Source organism: Macaca thibetana, chromosome 5 (genome assembly GCF_024542745.1).
Source record: "Macaca thibetana thibetana isolate TM-01 chromosome 5, ASM2454274v1, whole genome shotgun sequence".
Classification (NCBI taxonomy): domain Eukaryota; kingdom Metazoa; phylum Chordata; class Mammalia; order Primates; family Cercopithecidae; genus Macaca; species Macaca thibetana.
In genome coordinates this window covers 43264830-43285277 of record NC_065582.1, presented here as the reverse complement: position 1 = coordinate 43285277, position 20448 = coordinate 43264830, and the positions used below count along the sequence as shown (strand labels likewise).

Sequence of the window (20448 nt, the reverse complement as noted above, 5' to 3'; positions counted from 1 at the left end):
TGTACACCTATATATATACACACATAATATGTATATACATTTACTCAGGGTCAGCATTGGGTTAAACCAAGTTTTCTAATATTTATGTACACATGTATATACACCTGTATATTGTATTCTAATATTAATGTACACATATGTATATACATCTATATATTATAAAGTGTATACCAACTTACACTTTTAAACCTTTTAAAAAGGTAGCTTACATATTTCCCTGCTTTAATTGCCTTTTCCAATTAACTAGCCAGCTGTAGATTTTTAAAGCTTTTGATAAGAAGATGACATCTCCCATAAAGCTTTTATTCTCTGGTCTGGGAATCCTAGCTGCTTATTAATTCTATATATTTCTACAATCACAGAGAAATTTACACATAAGTCTTAACTCTTCTTTTGAGGAAAGAGAAGAATTGAAGATGATAGGAAGGGAAAATATCCAAGGGTGGGCTTCTCAAACAGAACTGAGATGAATATAAAAATTGAGTAACAAATGATTCAACTAATAGTTAAATTCTCATTAATGTTAAATTAGAAGCCCATTCTATGTAAAATTATCTGTTTCTGTTATTTTTGTTTGCCTTCATTTCCCGGTGAAAGCTTATTTTAAGAAAGGCCAACTTTCCTCACTAAACATTCTCAGTAATCACGTTGCTTTTCCAGTCACCCAAAGTCACAAACCAGAGCGTTGTCCAAGGCTCCTCCTCCTTTCAACCTCCAAATCCATTGAACTCCATCTCCCAACTGTTTTCGTATCTGTCCCTTTATCTTACTGCGTAGGAGGGATCAAACACACGGGCAAGCATTTACCAAGTACATGTATCAAAGTCAATCCCTACTTTCCTGCATCTCTGCTCCTTGAACCACACATTTTATTTTGTAGGATCCTGATGGAGTCAAAAAGATAACTTCTCTCACTTCCTATCATATTTGCTGTATGATAACGAGATATTCTCAGAATTAAAAGGCTTTCCTGATACATGTTGCTGAAATTCATTTGCTGTTCTACCTGCTGCTACTGACATCAGTAGCACAACACAACTGTTACGTAGGCTCTCCATAGGTCTCCTGTATTAACCATCCACCACTACCACCATCCCTTCCAGTAGCAAATCTTCAGCTCAGTTCCCGTGTTAATCTAGAATCCAAATCTCAGTTTATAACTGCTGCACTCAAAAGCAGTCAATATTCTCTTGACCTATCAGACCGAATCCAAGCTCCTTGGAATTAAAATATCAGGTCCTCTGCAATCTGGATCTCTCCTTGTTTTTATAGATGTGGCTCATCTTCTCTTTAAACAATAGCTTTGCTCCTCTAGACAATTTCTACTCATTCTTTAGGTCTCATATTCGTTGTCTTCTCCTCTAGGAAGTCCCACCGATACCCCAGGACAGTGGGGGAGGTGCACTTCCTTCTGTGTCTCCAACCCTAGCATCCACCTAGTGAATGCCTTGGACAACGATGCCAAGAAGAATTTGCCAACACTGCAATAGACAGAGACGATCAAAGGCTGCTGTGCCCTTGGGGGCCCAGCTGTGCCAAATCAGTGACTAAGACAACTGTGGATTCTAAGGAGAGCTCTTGGAATGTGAAATAGGAAAAAGCCCTGTTGTGGAATCAGTTCTCCCTGCCTAAGCTATCCTTTATAGGAGGTTATGCCATAAACACCAAGCATCGGTTTTAATCTTATGCTATTGTGTCGAAATCTCCTCCTCATGCACATTGAATAACATCTTATGTCTTCTATTTATATTAATTTACACAGTTTAATTATCAAGGGAAAACACCAAAAGAATCATACTTTTCCAAGTTTGACCTTGACTTTTGCCTTTCTTTAAGAACTATAAATTTGATGTGGCAATGCATTAAATTCTTGAGTTATTCTTACACCACTTTTAAGATTAATGTAGTCTTACAATTGGTTTTTCTTAGATTGTGCATTCATTTCATTAAGGTGAAGCATATTTGGAAATTAGCACTAAATTAAATTTTTCCCATTCTAAAACAACTTACATATATATCAGATGTTAGTAGACTTCATTTTTATATTCTTAAAATTGCACCAAGTAAAAATTATATTTTGTAAAGAATATACGTAGTACTTGACAGTTATAAAAACCTGCATGAATTTATTTGCTTCTGACAATCCAATAGTACAGACAGATAGGTATTATTATCCCCATTTTAGTGATGAGGAAATGCAGGGTGGTTTGAGGACTCTGGCCACAATTACCCAGGGTTAGCATTGGGTTAAAACAAACCAACCAATAAACCAAGTTTTCTAATTCCTTGTAAGGACTTGTGCCTACGCAGTTGTAGAGAATTCTTTTTCTCCTGAGAGGAGAATGTATAGGATGTAATATTTTAGCTTGGTAAAACCATTTTTCAAGTGTTAAAATTTATTGATGCAACCAACGAATGGGAAAAAATTTCAGAATTTATTCTGCTTTGATTTCTTTATCATGACCTTAAATAAGGACAATGATTTTATTAGTCATTTCTATCATTCATTTATAATGTCTGTTTTACCTCTGTAGCTAAGACTACTCAAGCCAGCAATTAAATATTTACAAATGTGAAATGTAAAGAATTTGCCTGATTTTTATCATTCTGACAGGAGCATATTTACATTTTTAAGTTTCATAGAAGGAAATTTACAGTGTTTACTTTTGTTATTACTTTTCTGACAACCAATGAAAACTATGTGGAAAAAATATTGTAATGACTGAAAAGCAAGCTCCGAGGACACAAGAACTTTGTCTCTTTCTTCACTGGCACATTCTGAAGGCCTAGAACAGGCCTGAAATATAGTTGGTACTTAATGAATATTTGTTGAATGAATAAATGAAATAGTAAATGAAACAGATGAGGAAACCGAGGCTCATGACTCTATTAGTAAGGGTTCTGAGAGAAACGGAATGAGTTGGAAACATGTAGGTGCATGAGAGGGGATTTATTATGAGAATTGGCTCGTGTGATTAGGGAGGCTGAAAAGTCCTACATTTGGCTATCTGCAAGCTGGAAAACCAGGAAAGCTGGTGGTGTAATTTAATCCAGTCTGAATTTGAAGCCCTGAGAATCATGTCCGAGGATAGAAGAAGATGGATGTCTTCTCAAAAAAAGACGGTGAATTCCCTCTTCCTCTACCTTTTTATTCTATTCAGAACCTTCACTGCTTGGATGATGCTTGCCACCTTGACTCTTCTTCATTCAGTCTATGGATTCAAATGCTAATCTCTTCCAGAAACATCCTCACAGATATATCCAGAAAATCTTGTTTACCAGCGATCTGGGTATCCCTTAACCCAGCCAAGTCAAACATCTCAATGACCTTATGTTATCTGAGAAGTAAAAATAATTCTTTTATTCAACAAATTATTTACTGAGTGCCTCAGAAGTTCTAGACAGATTCTGAGGCTCTAGTATAGGACTACCAGGCATCTGGTAATACCCTGGGGTAAGGTATTCCAGTTTAGACTGGGTGACTGCGGAAGGCCTCTTTGAGGTGCCACCATTTGAAATCTGAATGAAATGAGGGCACCAGCCATGCCAAGATAATATTACCTACCTATTGTTGAAACATTAAATTAGATGATGCATAGAAAGCACTTACCTCATACCTCATACATCCTCAATGATCAACAAATGGTAGATATTATTGGTATTTCTATAGATGGCAACTAAGATATTAATTTCCCCATATTCAAAACTGAGGCAAATCTACTGTGTTGTGATACATACAGATGTTTAGATGGCCAAAATGAAGAATTAGTTGTATCCTAATCTATTCTTTATTGGACATGTTGGAAATCTTGGGATTGCATGCTTTGAGTCCTTGGAAGAAGCAGGAGATGTCAATTCCTGCCCCAGGAAGAACGGGTTCTGCTGCACTTTCTGACTTGTTCTATCAAAGCCCCACATTTCAAAGCCTGAATGTCCAATTGGGATAGATATTCTAGGTGGGTTTAAGGGCCCTTGAACAGGATTAGGGTTTGCAAATTGTCCACTATTTTTGTACTTGGGCCATTATATATCAGCATGTCAATTGCTTTCTGTAATTTTTTAAAACTGCCAAACTTAAAAAAATTTTCCTAACTCATCTGGAGTATATATGAAGCCTTATATTTGAAAACATAGCTTACTTTTTGACCTTTCATAAATTTGTTTATATATTCTGTATTTTGCAGATTTGTAAAGTTTTTTCTTAAATGTTTGTAACATTAAAACATTGTTTTATTGATTCTTTAATTTTTAAAATCTTATTATACAAATAAAATATGCTATTGTAAAGTAATCAACCCAAACAAAAAATATATATAAGTAAGAAACTAAAAATCACCCAAGATAACCACTATTGTTGGTAACTATCTTTTAATACATTTCTTTGGACATATATGTGAATACTTAGATATACAATGTTGAATAAGTGGGGTAATATTTTACATGTATTTCATTAAGAATACTTTTTAACCATTTTGTTAAATTGTTTGTCCCTCTCCTCTCCCTCTCTTACCTATCCCTCCTCACCACAACTATACAATAAATTAGAAAACTGTTTTGGTCACTTGAACACCTAGTGTAAAAACCCCTCCAAATCAACTAATAAAAATATAACACATTCTCTTTATTGGATGCATAACATTAGCTGAGTCATAGTTTGCTTATCTATATACTGAGTGAGGAGCATTCTTGCTGTGTCTCGTTTTTGTCACTATGAACAAAGCTATGGCAAACATGCTTGCACACATACCCTTAAGTGCTGATAATTTTATCTTTATGGGATTGCCAGGGGAAAGTCTGTGTGTGCTTGTAATCTTAATTGATATGGCCAGAATTACATCCTCAAAAGAGATAAATAGTTCACGTATCTCTTTTGCATTTTATCCAATACTTATTTTTAGTGTTTACACACATATACATATATATAATTAGGGCAACTACAATAAACTTATTGCATTACTCTTGATGCTCGAAAAAACTCAGTCATTACTCAAGTTTTACCTGGCTCATTGATCTTGTCATCTGTATTTTAAAAGTGAGTGAAACAGGACTTTAATAACCATGTTTCCAAAGCTATGCCAGGCAGCCAAATAGAACTATCATCAATAGCTCCTGAGAGCTACAGTAAGAAGTTACTCACATAGTTCCACCAGTTCTTAGAGTTAAGAATGTTCTCTGCATTCCATTTAGCAGAGAAAAATGGCTCAATTTTGCCAGCATTGCTTTCTGATTTTCACCACACTGCTGTGATATTTGCTTCCAGCACCTGAAAGCAGTATAAAAATGCATTTTAAATCATTGAATAGCATTTCTATGTTCTGATTTGCGTTATAAACTTTAAAAAAACATTTAAAGCCATGAATCTCAGCTCCTTGGCAGCATTCTTATTTTTTAAATGCTGAAAAAAAATCAAGAGCACCCATCAAAGAAATATAATGCCATTAACTCGTACTGATACGTGATGAATTATTTATAATCTAATTATTATAATTAGAGTTAACATACCAAACCCATTCAGGCTCAGGTTTCACAGCAATGTTTGGATTGATTTCTCGAAGTTCATAATAATTGGCATCTATTTGCACAGGTGGAAATTGGTGCCTCCTCGGTTATCTTCCCATATCCACCCAGTCCCTTACCCTTAGAGTCTCTGCCAAGCTTTGAGCTGTGACGAGAATAGAGCAAAACATACTATTCAGTATTAACCACCCTATTTTCAGTCACTTCTTCAAATTAAACAAAAGTTAAATTATTCTGTACTGTAACCACAGAAAGATTTTCTAAAGATTCATTAAATATTTTTAAAAGCTTGCTGTCATGATTAGTAGATCCCTATCATAAACAGCTATTCATCTCCATGTAAGTAGAAGAACAATCTTGGGGTATAAATGAAGCACAAACTTTGAAAAAAAATCTTCTGTCCAGTAGCTGTGTATATGAGTGAGTGAGCCCCAAGTGAAACACCCAGCAATAATCACTGCATAAACATCAGTCCCTAGTGAGCTGTATATTAATGTCTGCCTGGAAATTTAATGGCACCTCTAGGCATAAACAAAGGTTTATTAAAATAAGAAGTAAAATATTCCTGAACACTGGCTTGCTTTTTGAAGTTTCCTATTCTGCTTTTGGAAATTAAGAAAGCCTATATTGTGATGCTAAAAGACACTGATTGAATCAACACCTGGCATCATTTTATTTAGGTTCTATTTAACATAGCCCAAAGCAAATAATCTACTTATATTTGTATTCCAAGCTTTTCATTTTTAGGAGAAAAACTGTAGTGGTTATGAATAGACTCCATTTCATCAGGTTCTTTTTCTCCATCTACCACCCACTTTTATATCTACACTTATACCCACTGTCTTCCTACATAGCTCCACACATGCTTCAGGAGGACAGAATCCATGGAAAGATTGGATTTTCATAAAAAATAATCAATGGAAGCAAGGTAATATTATAGAGACTTTCATGAATCCATCTTGAACAAGCAGCTTTGAAGTTCTTGTGGTCTCCCTGTAACAACTGTATCCGACATGGCATCTGGTGGATAACAGATGAGAATCATCGTTTTTTCAAAGAAAATAATCTGGAGCTGCTGTCCATACCATTGGACATTTCTTTATAACATTTCAGCAGGTAGAATACAATGAGGTCTTGAGAAATCTTGACTTGAAAAACTGTGGTATGGTATATCACTACACTCATAGTTTAGGGTCTTCACCTTGAAAAAAAGCAAAACTGTACCTAATGTATTACCTGTTCCATCCCCTCTTAGAAATGACAACACAGCTATTTTTGAAGGAACTAGAGCTCATTATTCTTAACTTCCTCCTAAGTATCTCTCTATCTGTCTCTCTGTCTCTCTCTCTACCCATCTATTTAGTCAAAAGTTAAATCTATTTAATAAAGCAAGTAATTTGTGAATAAATATTTGTAACTAAGATCTTTTTGTGTGGGTTTTGCCTTAAATTATGAAAGGACTATTTGGCAGTAGTACTTTATCTGGTATATAATGCTCATTATATAACTGGTTGACTTTTCAGTAGCTGAAAGGGTAATTGGATGATGCAACTTGATATACTTTTTTTATAGTAGAAGTTTGTAGTGACTTGTATAACAAGTTTATTTTCCCTGCAGACATATTTACAGGTAACAATTTTAGCAAATCACTTTGAGATGCTTTCATGAAATAGTTTTAGCAGTTGTGACCAATTTAGGTACAGTTTTCTGACATAAGAGAATATATTTAAGGACCTCTGAGGAAGTCTTCCTTTGCTCCTATGAGTTACTTTTTTTTTTTTTTTAACTTTTTTTGAGATGGAGTCTCGCTCTGTCACCCAGGCTGGAGTGCAGTGGTGTGATCTCGGCTCACTGCAGCCTCTGTCTCCCGGGTTCAAGCAATTCTCCTGCCTCAGCCTCCTAAGTAGCTGGGACTACAGGCATGCACCACCCACCATGCCCAGCTAATTTTTGTATTTTTAGTAAAGATGGGTTTCACCATGTTGGCCAGGCTGGTCTCAAACTCCTGACCTCAGGTGATCCACCCGCCTCGGCCTCCCAAAGTGCTGGGATTACAGGCATGAGCCACTGCCTCTGGCCGGTAAGTTACTGTTTTAATCTAAAACCTACTTGATATAATGTCTCCAAAAGCAAACACTATTTTCCTACATTTAAAAAAGGGTATTTTCCCAATCTTCACGCAGATAACCTAGTTTAAAGTTATATGATGGGCACAGGCTACTATGATGAGGAATAGTTGAGTGATTCATTTCTCTTCCAAAAGTGTATATTTATTCTTTATATCTCTCAGCAATGCAGAACGTGGGCAAACAAGGTCACTTTATGAGCTCTGTCCACTGGTTTTAGCAAAAATAATTGCTTTACCAATAAAAAGAGTGACATGAAGTTAAGAAATAAAGGATAGACTGCTCTCAAAAACAAGAAAATTGCCCTAACGTGAGGATAAAGTTTAATTAGGGAAGCTCTGCAGTGCCCCATCTCATAAAACTCATTTTATTAAATTTATGTCCCATATTTTTGCCACACTATATTGCTTTCTGCACTTAAAATCTGGCCATGAGGATATGAAATTATTTTCCCACTCAGTCACTGGCTTCAGGGGACACAGTTCTGATTTCACCAGGGTCTTTGGTCCTCTTGCCCTTCTCTACCTTATTCAAAAGTTTCAGCAAATTTGACCTCTGAGAAGATACAATTTCCTTTTAGCCTGATAGTTTGACTTTTCTGTTTGCATATTAGAACTCTGCTCAGATGTAGAAAGTCTTACAGCTGAGCTCAGGGGCCAGAGCCAATATCAACTGAGTTTTGTTTTTGATATATTAATATTTCACAAATGGGCCAATTTCCTTATTCAGAACTTAGCAAATAAATCCTATTTTTCAGGGTCCATTTTGGAGTGACTTGCTTATAAAATTCTCTCTATGACCCAGTCTGAGTATTATCTGGTTAATTCTGTAAAACGTCTTTGTCTCCAACATTAAATCATGCCATTGAGGGAAAATATCCACATATTATGGAAGTCTTCATTATCTTGGAGGGCTTCCAAGGCTGGTAACATCTAAACATGTGCTCAATTCCCCTCCCTTTCATATATAGTGACCCAGTCTGACCAGAAAATTCTATTGTTGAATTTGATCTTTAGAAGAAGTGGTATTTTCATTTATGTTTAAATTATGTTTCAAAAGTACGTTCATTTAACTAGCTGCTTAGAACTCATCTTCCAATGAAAACTGTTGAAAATCAGAGGCTGAATGCAAACACAGCTGTTTGGGGTCAGGCAAGTATTATTAAACAGGGTAGAGTATACTTGGTTTCTTAAAATTTCAGTGAAACAGAGATTACTGGGCAAGAAGAGCTCTGACCTTTATTCCCTATTAAATGCAATCCTCAAGAGTAAGTAGATATGAAAGTAAGCAGGTAGGAGGGTAAGCAGATAGGACTCACACTGCCTCTTTCTTTGGCCTGATGATGAGAGTCTTCCCTTGTCGGAATGGTCCAGGGCCTTTAGAGTGGCGGTCCCCAAACTTTTTGGCACCAAGAACTGGTTTCATGGAAGACAATGTTTCCATGGGCGGGGAGATGGGATAGTTTGGGGGTGAAACTGTTCCATTCAGATCGTCAAGCGCTAGATTCTCACAGGAAGCATGCAACCTAAATCCCCCACATGTGCAGTTCACAACAGAGTTCATGCTCCGATGAGAATCTAACGCCGCCACTGATCTGACAGGAGGCGGAGCTCGTGTGGCAATGTGCCTTCTGCTGTTGGCCCAGTTCCTAACAGGTCATGGATGGGTACTGGTACATGCCCAGGGGTTGGGGGGCCCCTGCCTTACAGGACTCAGCCTTTGAAAGGACCACAGAGAGTGGCTCATGTCTCCTTTGCATAACTGGATAATGATTTGGAGGGGAGAACAAATAAAAAGGTAGGGTCATGGGGTGAGTTCTGATTCACTTTAGTACTTAATTAGGATGGAAATTGTAGCCCTGTGTAAACATCCAACACAGCTTACCTGTTGGGGACCACTGAGGGGCAATTGTTTCTCTATTCTTCTAAGGAAACATAGAAACAAGCACAGTTTTGAAATAAAGGAGCTTTAAGCAGAGGATTTTTAGACATGATTTGTTTTTTCCTTGAGGCCTATCTTTTCAAAAGCTGCACACATATTTTGGTCTGCCTTGTTTAGGAAAAATAAACGCTGATCACAGTTCATTTAATCCCATTTGCTTCGTCACTAGATGGTAGCATTGGGGACCCGAAGCCTTATAAAGGATCTATAAAATACTGTGTACTAAATACTAAGATATAAAACTCACTATGAAAATTAGTAGACAATTTTATATTAGTCATAACACAAAGAAAAGAGTGAAATATTCAAGAAAACACCTCAAATGCTAGAACTTGAAGAAAGTAGGTTTAATTTAATATGGATGAAGCACTAAAGACAAACTTGAGGAAATTGTGAAGCAGGCTACCGTGCATTTGTAGTTTGTCAAATTTAATTTTAAAATTTAAGAAAATGTCCTTCATATAAGAACTGTATAGCACTACCACCATTCTTGGGCTTCCTGGCTGTGATGAGGACAAGGATAGCAAACTTATGACCTGCAGGCTCAAGCTCGCTGGACAGGTGGATTGTTTAACTTTAAAAAATGTGAATAGCTTGGAGTAAGACGATACACTCCGCCACCCCCTGTGGCTTTGCACCCTGCTACTTAACACATGTCTGGCCCACTTGGGCTCTGAAGGTGTTTATTTTCAGCCCCAGATTACATTACTTCCTTTGGGACTCAGAGATGCTAACAGAAGTAATGAAAGAGAGAGAAACAAGGAAGAATAGATGGAACCAGAATGAGAGAGAGAGAGAGAGAGAGAAGAAAGAGATTCTTTTGGCTAACGATGCAACAGTTGGAAGAATAGAGAAAGAAAAAAGATTTGTTTGGCAAATATTCATTAAATTCCTATTATACACCAAGCACTATTCAAAACACTGGGTGGCGGGGGAAACAATGAACAAAACAGATGAAGTTCTTACTTTCATGGAGCTTACATTCTAGTTGGGGAGAAATATAAAACAACAAATAGCCAGGCGCAGTGGCTCCTGCCTGTAATCCCAGCACTTTGGGAGCCCCAGGTGGGAGGATTGCTTGAGCACCAGAATTCAAGACCAGCCTGGACAACATGGCAAAACCCCATCTCCACAAAAAACACAAAAATTATCCAGGTGTGGTGGCATGCGTCTGTAGTCCCAGCTACTGGGGGTGCTGAGGTGGGAGAATCGCTTGAGCCAGGGAGGCGGAGGTTGCAGTGAACTGAGATCGTGCCACTACACTTCAGCCTGGGTGACAGAGTGAGACCCTCTCTCAAAAAACAAGCAAGCAAACAAATAAATATTGTTAACGAAGATATGTTAAATGAAGAAAAAACATTTTAAAATAGAGATATAAGTGACCGGGCAGAAAGGAAGATGTTAATCTGTAAAGTGGTCAGGGAAGGACTTGTTGACAAGGTTACCTTTGAGCAGAGATGTGAAGAATGGCATTCCAGGCAGAGGAAACGTGAAGTGCAAAGATCCTGAAGCTAGACATGATTAGTGAGTTAGAGCACAAAGCAGGCCAGGCTGGGGGAGGAAGGCATGAGAAGGAAGTGGTAAGACATGTGGCAGTGACAAGGCATTGGAGGGTGCAGCTCTAATAAGAACTTTAGAGTTCCACTCTGAGGAAGGTGAGAAGAGGGCTTTGAGTAGAGCTGTGGTATAATCTTGCAAGAAAATTCCAATTGCTCCATTGAAAACACAGAAGCATACTTATCTGGCAGGGGAGATACCATGTTCACGAAGGTGGTTTTCCGAGGGCCAGGTTTATCCATTGCACTCTGGATGTGCTGACCCCCGTGATTTGCCCGTATGTGGGAAACTTGACTGCGTAATTTGTGTAGTGAGGGATTGCGTTCACGCTTTCCCTTGGTCTTCACAGCCTAAGAACAGGCATCCTCTGTGTAAATAAATAAGAAATAAAAGAAAACATAGAAGCATGGGCAGAAGTCAGTAGAACAGTTAGGAGTCTCTCACAGTAGTTCAGATGAGAAGCAGTGGTGGCTCCAAGAGAGTCACAATGACGAGTGCTGCTGGGAAGTAGTCTGTGTTTTCTTTGAAAGTAGAACAAGTAGGACTTGTTGATGGATCAGATGTGGAGTGTAAGCAAAAAACAAAAGTGCGGTCAAGGTTCACTCTACTTTCATCTGTGTTTAAAAATGTCCACAACAAAAAGCAAGAAAACAGAGAGAGGGAGTCAAGGATGACTCAAGATCTTGGACTCAAGAAACTGAGAGAAAGAAGTTGTCATTTACTGTTATGAGCAAAAACAGGGAAAGGAACATATGTGAGGGGTGGAACCGTGAGTTCAGTTTTGGGCATGTTAAATTTGAGATGCGTGTCAGTCCTCCATATGGCAATACCAAGTAGGAAGTTGATTATATGAGTTTAGAATTCAAAGAAGAGGCCTGGGCTACAGATAGAAATTTGAAATTATCTGCATGTAGGTGGCATTTGAAGTCTGAAGATTAAGTGAGATCACCTGAAGAGTGATAAAGGCGAGATCTGAGGATTGAACATTTTGGCATTCTCAAGTGTAGAGGTCTGGAATATGAAGAGGAACCAGCAAGGATATGGCAGGAGGAATGATCAGAGACCTAGGAAGACAAAAAAAAAAAAGAAAGAAAGTCAAGCAAGGAAGGCTTTTTAAGAAAGGGAATGATCAAAAGTGACACAAATGCCTCTGATAATGAAGGAAGATGAGAACTAAGAAAAAACCATTAGCTTGGCAACATGGATATCACTGTTAATCTTTGAGTGCATACAAGCCTCTTGAACTTGCTTCAGGAAATACTAGGAGAAGTACAGACAGAAAATGCGGCCCGCCATTTTGAAGGTTTTTGCTATGATAGGGAGCAGAGAAATCAGGTAGTACCTAGGAGGGCATGTGCAGTCAAGTTAGAGTTTGAGTTTTTTAATTTAATTTTATTTTAGAGAGAGGATCTCACTCTGTTGCCCAGGCTAGAATGCAGTGGCACCATCATGGCTCACTGCAGCCTCCACCTCCCTTCAGCAATCACCCCCGCCCCCCCCCCCCCCCCCCGCTCAGCCTCCTGAGTAGCTGGGACTGCAGGCACAAGCCGCCATGCCTGGCTAATTTAAAAAAAATTTTTATACAGACAGGGTCTCCCAATGTTGCTCAGGCTGGTCTTGAACTCCTAAAATCAAGCGATTCTCCCACCTTGGCCTCCCAAAGTGCTGGGATTACAGATATGAGCCACTGTGCCTGGCAGGGGTTTATTTTTAAAGACAAAAATGATCCAGTCAGAGAGGAAACTATGATACAGATAAGACCCATAACTTCCAGAAAGATACTCTTAGAAGACAAGATCCATTTTATAGGTGGAATTATCTTTAGATAGGAACAGAGATCATCTATTTAATGTAACAGAAGGGAAGACAAGATGCAGGGCATAGAGGAAAGTGTGTGTATTTGGTGATGGAAGCATGAGGAAGTTCCTTCTAATTATCTCTATTTTCTTAGTAAAATGAAGAGCAAAGTCGTTATAGTGAGAATAAAGAGAATTAGAGTAAGAATAAATGGCAAGACGCTGTAGGTTCGAAGAGAAAAGAAGGGTATAAAATAGTTGTTTAGGAGAATAAGAGATGAAAGTGTATATTCAAAGGCAGTGAAATTCCCTGGCAACAGTGAAGGCCCACTTGAGGTTGACAATTAGGAACTGAAGTAAATCTGTTAGCATAACTGTTTTTTTTTTTTTTTCAGCCATTTTCAACAGATTAGAAGCAAGAAGGAGTAGGTGGAAGTTGGGATTTAACTAAGAAAAAGTAAATTTGATGGTGGAAGAGAAGGACAAGGGAATTGGGATTATATAAGGTAATGGTTATCATGTTGAACTGTTGAATCTTAATTGAGGATAGAGGTAAATGCAGACATAAGGAAGTGAGAAATAGATGCTAAGGTCAATAGATACATGTCCATTGTGTGACTTGAAAATGATCAGAATAAGATGGAGACGGGAGGTAGTGGTGGGAGTATTTGACATCTGAAACTGACATTATGAAAGGGGGTGCAGTGATTGATAATAGTAAGGTCTAGAGTGCAACCATAAGAGCAGGTGACTGGAGTGATGTGGAGGACAAGATGATGGCAGGAGAGAACACCAAGAGCCTGAGAGGCTAGATTATTGTAAGGATCTTTTCAATGATATTGAAATCACCAAGAATTAGGAGAAGAATGCTGTTGGAGAGATGACAGTGGGTAGGGCATGAGAATCTTCAAGGAATGATGCAAAGTGACTATGAAGTCTGTAGATGATTGGACATATGGAGAAGTGAGGTGACCCATGGCTGAACTTCAGCGGAAGCAAGGATGTTTAGGGAGAAGGAAAGGATGATAAGCTGAAACTGGCAGTGACTATTCATAGCTGCAGAAAGATCAGGTTTCATTTAGAATAGAGAGACGAAGGTGATGTAGAGACTACTTCAAGAATATAGGAAATTTTGCTAATGACCCACAGTGAACTCCAAGGAACACGCTGAAAGAGTGTATTGTGGGAAAGGGTGTGAGACTGGGTCATATAAAGGAATGGACAGAGCTGTACAAGAATGTGATTTACAACAATGAGTGGTGAATTGGGGCTTCTTTCGGTGACTGAGATGGCCTGAGTGTATATAGTTTTCACTTGCTGAAAAATTTCCAAGATAATTTATTGGGTTTTGATTATAGAATAAATGGGAGAACATGGATTGTGAATATACTAAAGCAGTTTTGGTAGTTTATCACCATGACCAGTAGATGGTATTGTTGGCCCAAGATAGTTTGGTTGCTGTTTGCTGTTCAGCACAGAGTGGAAAAGGGAAGGAAAGGGGGTTACAGATGGACTATGAGAGAAGGCAGTGTGTCTTCCACTTGGTAAAATGTAAAGGATACTGGTAGACTTAGGAGATATCCTTATCTGAACTAGTCACTCTTACACAAAATTAATGTTTGATAGAATGGACAAACAAGCATGAATTCTTAGAAAGGACTGGGACTTTTAACAAATCTTGAGCATAGAGTTATAGAAATATATAAAGTGCAAATAATGGATTTTAAAAGCACATAGATATATCTAAAAGGAAAAAATCAGTATGTCAAAGAGATCTCTGTACTCCCATGGTAGTTGCAGTACTATTCACAATAGCCAAGATATGGAATCAACACTGTGCATCAGTGGATGAAAGGATAAAGAAACTGTGGTATATATACACAGTGGAATATTATTCAGCCATAAAAAAGAATGAAATCCTGTCATTTGCAGTAACATGGATGAACTTGGAGGATATTGTGTTAAGTGAAATAAGCCAGGCACAGAAAGACAACTATCTCGTGTTCTCATTCATACATAGGAACTTAAAAAACGTAGATCTCATGGAGGTAGAGAGTAGAACGGCAGTTATCAGAGTTGGGGAAGGGTAAGTGGGAGGATGAGGATGGAGAAACGTCGGTAAATGTGTACAAAAATACAGTTAGATAGAAGAAATATGTTCTAGTGTTCAATAGCACAGTAGGGTGACTAGAGTTAATAATATTTTGTATATTTCAAAATAGCTAGACCAGAAGGTTTGGAATGTTTCCAACAGAAAGAAATGATAAATGTTTGGAGTGATGACTATCAGAATTACCTTGATTTGATCATTACACATTGTACGCATGTATCAAAATATCACATGTATCCCATAAAGTGTACACTTATTGTGTATCATAAAAAGCACACACAGAGAAACAGAAGAAAACTACAAGAACTTGCAACTCACTTGAGACAGTTCAGGATGCTGAGCCAATGAGATTTCTCTTGTTTTGCCTCTGGGACAACCATGTGTGCTAACTCTGGGAGGCAAATGCATGAGGAGTCACTGGCTAAATTCTGATATTGATCTGAAAGCACATACTCTGAAAAAGGCAAATTTAGTTTTTGCTATAAAAACAAACAAGCACATAAAAACCTACACTCTCTCTTCTCTCTTCTCCCGCTTGCTTTGGGAATTCAGAACACAGAGCTTCGAAAGCCAGAGGCACTGTGACTTCCTTTTCCGAAAAAGGAGAGGCTGAAAGAGGCTGATGCTGGGCAGAGTCTATAAGCTTTGCATATTCATATCCCTCAGTTGTTCAGCATTAGAAAATTCAGGTAATGAGCATGTGAACACTCCAGCAGCCTTTGTATGGCTTGGGGGTTTTCTATTCTCATGTTCTCTGTATAGAATTGACTGTGTCAGATCAGGAGGTCCCTACCCCCATCCCCAGATTGAATCAGCACTTGAACATTGAAGTTTTTAACATCACCCACAAGATTTTTAAGGGCTTGTCAAAAGAATCTTCATAGTCTCTAGCCATGAATAAAAATGAATTCAGATATCATCCCTATCTCACATTTTATTTCATGGGATTAATTTAATTCATTGAGTTAAATGATATGGGCTGTTAAGTGGTTGCTGGTAATAAGCAGAATTTTTAAATTTTTTTTAGGAAAACATACCAACTGTATTCTGACATACTAGTTTTACATAAATAGTTGAAACTTTTTCTTTATGTTAGCACAGTTATACCTTGATTAAACAATCCTCTAAGGTAGTGATGTCCAATCTTTTGGCTTCCCTGGGCCACATTGGAAGAAGAATAATTGTCTTGGGCTACATGCAAAATACACTAACACTAATGATAGCTGATGAGCTAGAAAAAAGTGGCAAAAAAATCTCAAAATGTTTTAAGAAAGTTTACGAATTTGTGTTGAACTGCATTCAAAGCTGTCCTGAGTCATGGGTTGGACAAGCTTGATCTAGGGTCAAAAATGAAATCAGACACATTAAGAAAAAAAATCTGCAACTATCACATGAAGCTGATCTGTTTGGTATTTATTTGAAGATTCAAAGTATCATATGATTATCTCTGCCCACATCTCCTATTTGGCTAAATACAGTTGAAAGTTAATACTAGCCCTGGAAAAACTTAATGTTTTTAAAGTTTCTTTTGGACACATAGCCCTGGCTAGATATCTGAGTGCCAGGTTATTATTTTAAAATTTGTAAATGATTCAAAGGCTAGAGTTTATAAGCTTAACCTGAGAAATTTTCCAGTGAGAATTGCTATTTCTTATCTTCATTGAGAATTAAAAAAAAAAAAAAAAGGACCAGAAATCTCTACTTCTTCAGCTATTAGGGTAGACAGTAGGCCTTGAGCTTCTTCTTACTTAAGGGTGATTCATTCTAGAGTAATGAATGACAGAAATCTTCAGCATTCTGTTATAATAAGGCTTTTTCTCTCTGAGCAACTTATTGCTTTCAAAGGCTGCTTTTAGGTGACAGTGGCTCCCACTGCCAACCAAAGGCACCCCTAATTTTTAGCAGCTGTTCCTATAACAGTTTCTGTTTGGAAGCCACTCAGAGCAGTGTTTATCACAGTGTGCAAAATCATCTGTGATACTTACGAAAAATTCCTGGACCTCACCCCAAACCTAATGAATCAGAATCTCTAGGGTGGGTTGAAAATCTGCATTTTACAAGTTCAGAGTTGAATTCTGCTTGCATCTCTTATTGTCTGCTAGTGTGTAGCTGTGCTCCTAAAAGAGCTTTTAAACAGAACTACTTTAAATGTTCACAGAGTTGCACCAGAGCGGGAGAACAGCATGAAATCCCATTATGTCACAATCCTAGCTATTTGTTTGAGAAATCGTGAACAGGCTCAGCAGAGACTTGTTTTTGATGCCCAAGTGTGTCTTTTACTACTTCCTCAAAAACCCTACCCACAACCCTCTTTACCCCTCTTATTCTCGGCATGTTACCTTGCATCGTACCTCATCAAGAAAATAGAGGTGATCATCAGTAGTGCTTCTCTATGATCACTGCCTTTCTGGATTTCCTGAAAATCTTTCCTGGCATCCATTCTTTCAATTGTGTGGGCTTCTAACTCCTTGGAATAATTCATTTCTGCTTGAAATTTCTGTATTATTTTCACGGATACAGGCTGCTTCCAATTCTTTTTATTACAATGATAAAAAACAATTTAGAGACTCAATCTAGACTTGATGTCCAAAAATGTCTTTTCCAGAATCACATATTTAATTGTTACTTGACACATTAATTGCATACATACATAATAAGCATCTTAGTCTAAACATAGTCAAAATTGATTTTTCGTCCCAAGTCACCTTCTCCTGCAACCTTCACCAGCTCAATTTAAGATATCACCTTTCTCCACTTGCTCAGGCCAATCACTTTGGTGGCATCTTTAAGTCTCTTACTTTTCTCATAACCCACATTCAGTCTATCTGCAAAATCTGGCAGCTCTACCTTTAAAATTTATCTAGAAGGAGACCACTTCTCACTATCTGCTCTACTCCTTCTCTGGCCCAAGCCACTCAGCTCTCATTTAGATTAGTGTACTAGCCTTGCTCTCTTCTGCCCGCACCCTCTGCAATCTATTCTCAGCACGATAGCCAGAGTCATCCTGAAAACCTTAAGGCAAGTAATGTCATTTATCTTCTCAAAACCTTCCAGTGGCTTCTTCCTTACTAAGGCTAAAAGACAAGTTGCTAACTCTTGCCTTTAAGTTCCTATATTATCTGGCCTCTTTACCCCTCTAACTTTCATCACTTTTCACTCTCTCTCTTGTTCTCTCTGCACCAGTCACACCGGCTTCCTTCCTAGTCCTAGAATATGCAATTTATGCTGACAACTTCTTTGCTTCCTCACTTTGCTATCCTCCCTTTCCTTCAAAAAGTGTCTTCTTTTTGAGGCATTACCTGGCCACCTTACTTGAAATTCCAATTTCTTCAACCCCTGATATCTTATATATGCCTACTTTACTTTTTCTTTTTAGCACTTGAGATTATCGTCCATTCCATATATTTTAATTATTTGCATATTTATTCAGTCTCCCCTTCCAGAAGATCCAGGAACACAGGATATTTGTTTTGTTTAATACTATGCCCCCAGCACCTAGGATAATGTCTGGTGTGTAATAGGTGCTCAATATATATTTGGAGATATTAAGTGGCTCTTTTGGAAATGTTAACAGAGATAATTTCTATTGAAGTTGGTGCTGGTTTCTGGGGAAAATTTCATGAAAGCAAGAGAGTAAAAGTATTTCCTGCATTTACAGCATTTGGATGATTTACTTCAATTAAGAAATATTTAGTGAGGGCATGGGTTGCTGGGATATAGAGTGATGAATAGATAAAATCATGCTTTCATAAAGCTAAATGTTAGGGTGAAACTAGAACTTTGGTTCTAGTGGGAGGAGCTAATGATAAATAAATAAAGATAGTATATAATGCATCACATGAGGGTAAGTGCTGTGGGGAAAAAAAAAAGGATAAAGGGGAAACTAGTCATGGCATAGATGTGCAATTTTAAATTGAGGACCAGGGAAGGCCTCTCAAGGGAGGTGACAGTTGAACAGAGACCTAAGTGAAGTGAGGGAGGGAATCAAGTGGATATTTGCAGGGGGAAATGTTCCAGACAGAGAAACTATGAGTACAAAGGCCCTGAGGCAAGAGTATGCCTGGGGTATGGGAGGAGCCATAACAGGGCTAGGGAGGCTGGAGCATAGTAAGCCTGGGGTGGAGGTGGAGGGGTCACAGGGAAGGCCAAGGGGTATCTGGGGCTCAGGTGAGTTGAGTTCTTGCAGACCAGGGTAAAGCTTTTGGAAAAAGTGAGCTGGAGAGCCATTGGAGGGTTTCGAGCAGAAGAGAGTGATGATCTGGCTTCTATTTTAGAAAGATCACTCAGGCTTCTAGGTGGCCAATAGGCTGGGAAAGCCAAGTTAGTTAGGAAGCCAATGGCTGTCATCTTTGATGCAGCTGATGGTATCCAAGGAAGTGGTACAAAGCAATAAGGTTTTGCAAATATTTTGAAGGTGGAGACAATGGAATTTAAGATTAGATATGGAATGTGATGGAAAGCACTTAAGACACTCCAACATTTGGGGCCTGACTAGCTAGTAGACTGGAGTTACCACTTTGTAAGAAAGGGCAGATTTTGGTGGGAAGGGCATAGCTCAAATAAATAAATTGTTATTTTTTAGATGTTAAGTTTGAAATTCTATTAGATATCCAAGTGAAGAGTTTCAGTATGCAGTTGGGTATATAAATCTGGAGCCTGGGGGAGAGACAGGGGCTGAAGATACAATTTTGGGAGACCTCAGTAGATAGTATTTAAAGCCATAAGGTTGGATGATATTTTCAGAGAATAAATGGCAAAGATAGCTGAAGAGATTTCAAAGAGCTAGCTAAGGGCCTGAAACTCACCTTCATGGAAGAATTAGCTCAGTGATATTGAGATGATGTGACAATGAACCAAGAGCAAAAATCTTTAAAGACTGATGAAGAGTGATCTGGGAGTCCTTGGTGACTGCAACAGGGATGCGTACATGGTGGGTAGAATTCACAAAAGCATGAGATTTGAAGGAGTTGAGAGGTCTAGGGAAGAGGTGAAAGCATGTCCTGGAAGTGGCAAGGAAGGGCATAGAGAATAGCTATGACTTCTGTGCCCAGTTTTAGGAGACAAAAAGAGTCACCACCTGAGGGAACTGTAGGGAAAGTAGTGTCCCCAGGGGAGGGCCAGGTTAGAGTTCCAGCAAGATGAGAATGAGGCTATGGGGGATTTTTGTCGATGACAGATATGAGTTCCAGAGGGAACAGAGAGGGGGACCCTGCTGACAGGAGGAAGAAAGATCAGGCCAGATTATTACAGGATTAACAGAGCCATATGGGGCTGAATGTTGGAGAGAAGAGACCTGATCTGGCCTTCTTGAGGCTACTGAAGTAAACAGGGATGGAGAAAATGAAGGGATTAACTCTGGTAGATTCTTGGGCTGACAAAGGTGAAAAGGCTGTGAGTCACT

General features: G+C 38.4%; 1 non-coding gene across 1 annotated transcript; it reads left to right on the top strand.

Moving 5' to 3' along the window:
- The first annotated feature begins 11317 nt into the window (after positions 1-11317).
- LOC126955855 (U1 spliceosomal RNA) lies at positions 11318-11480 on the top strand. The gene has a single exon (XR_007726141.1). It is a non-coding gene; the product is annotated as a U1 spliceosomal RNA (small nuclear RNA).
- The last annotated feature ends 8968 nt before the right edge of the window (positions 11481-20448 follow it).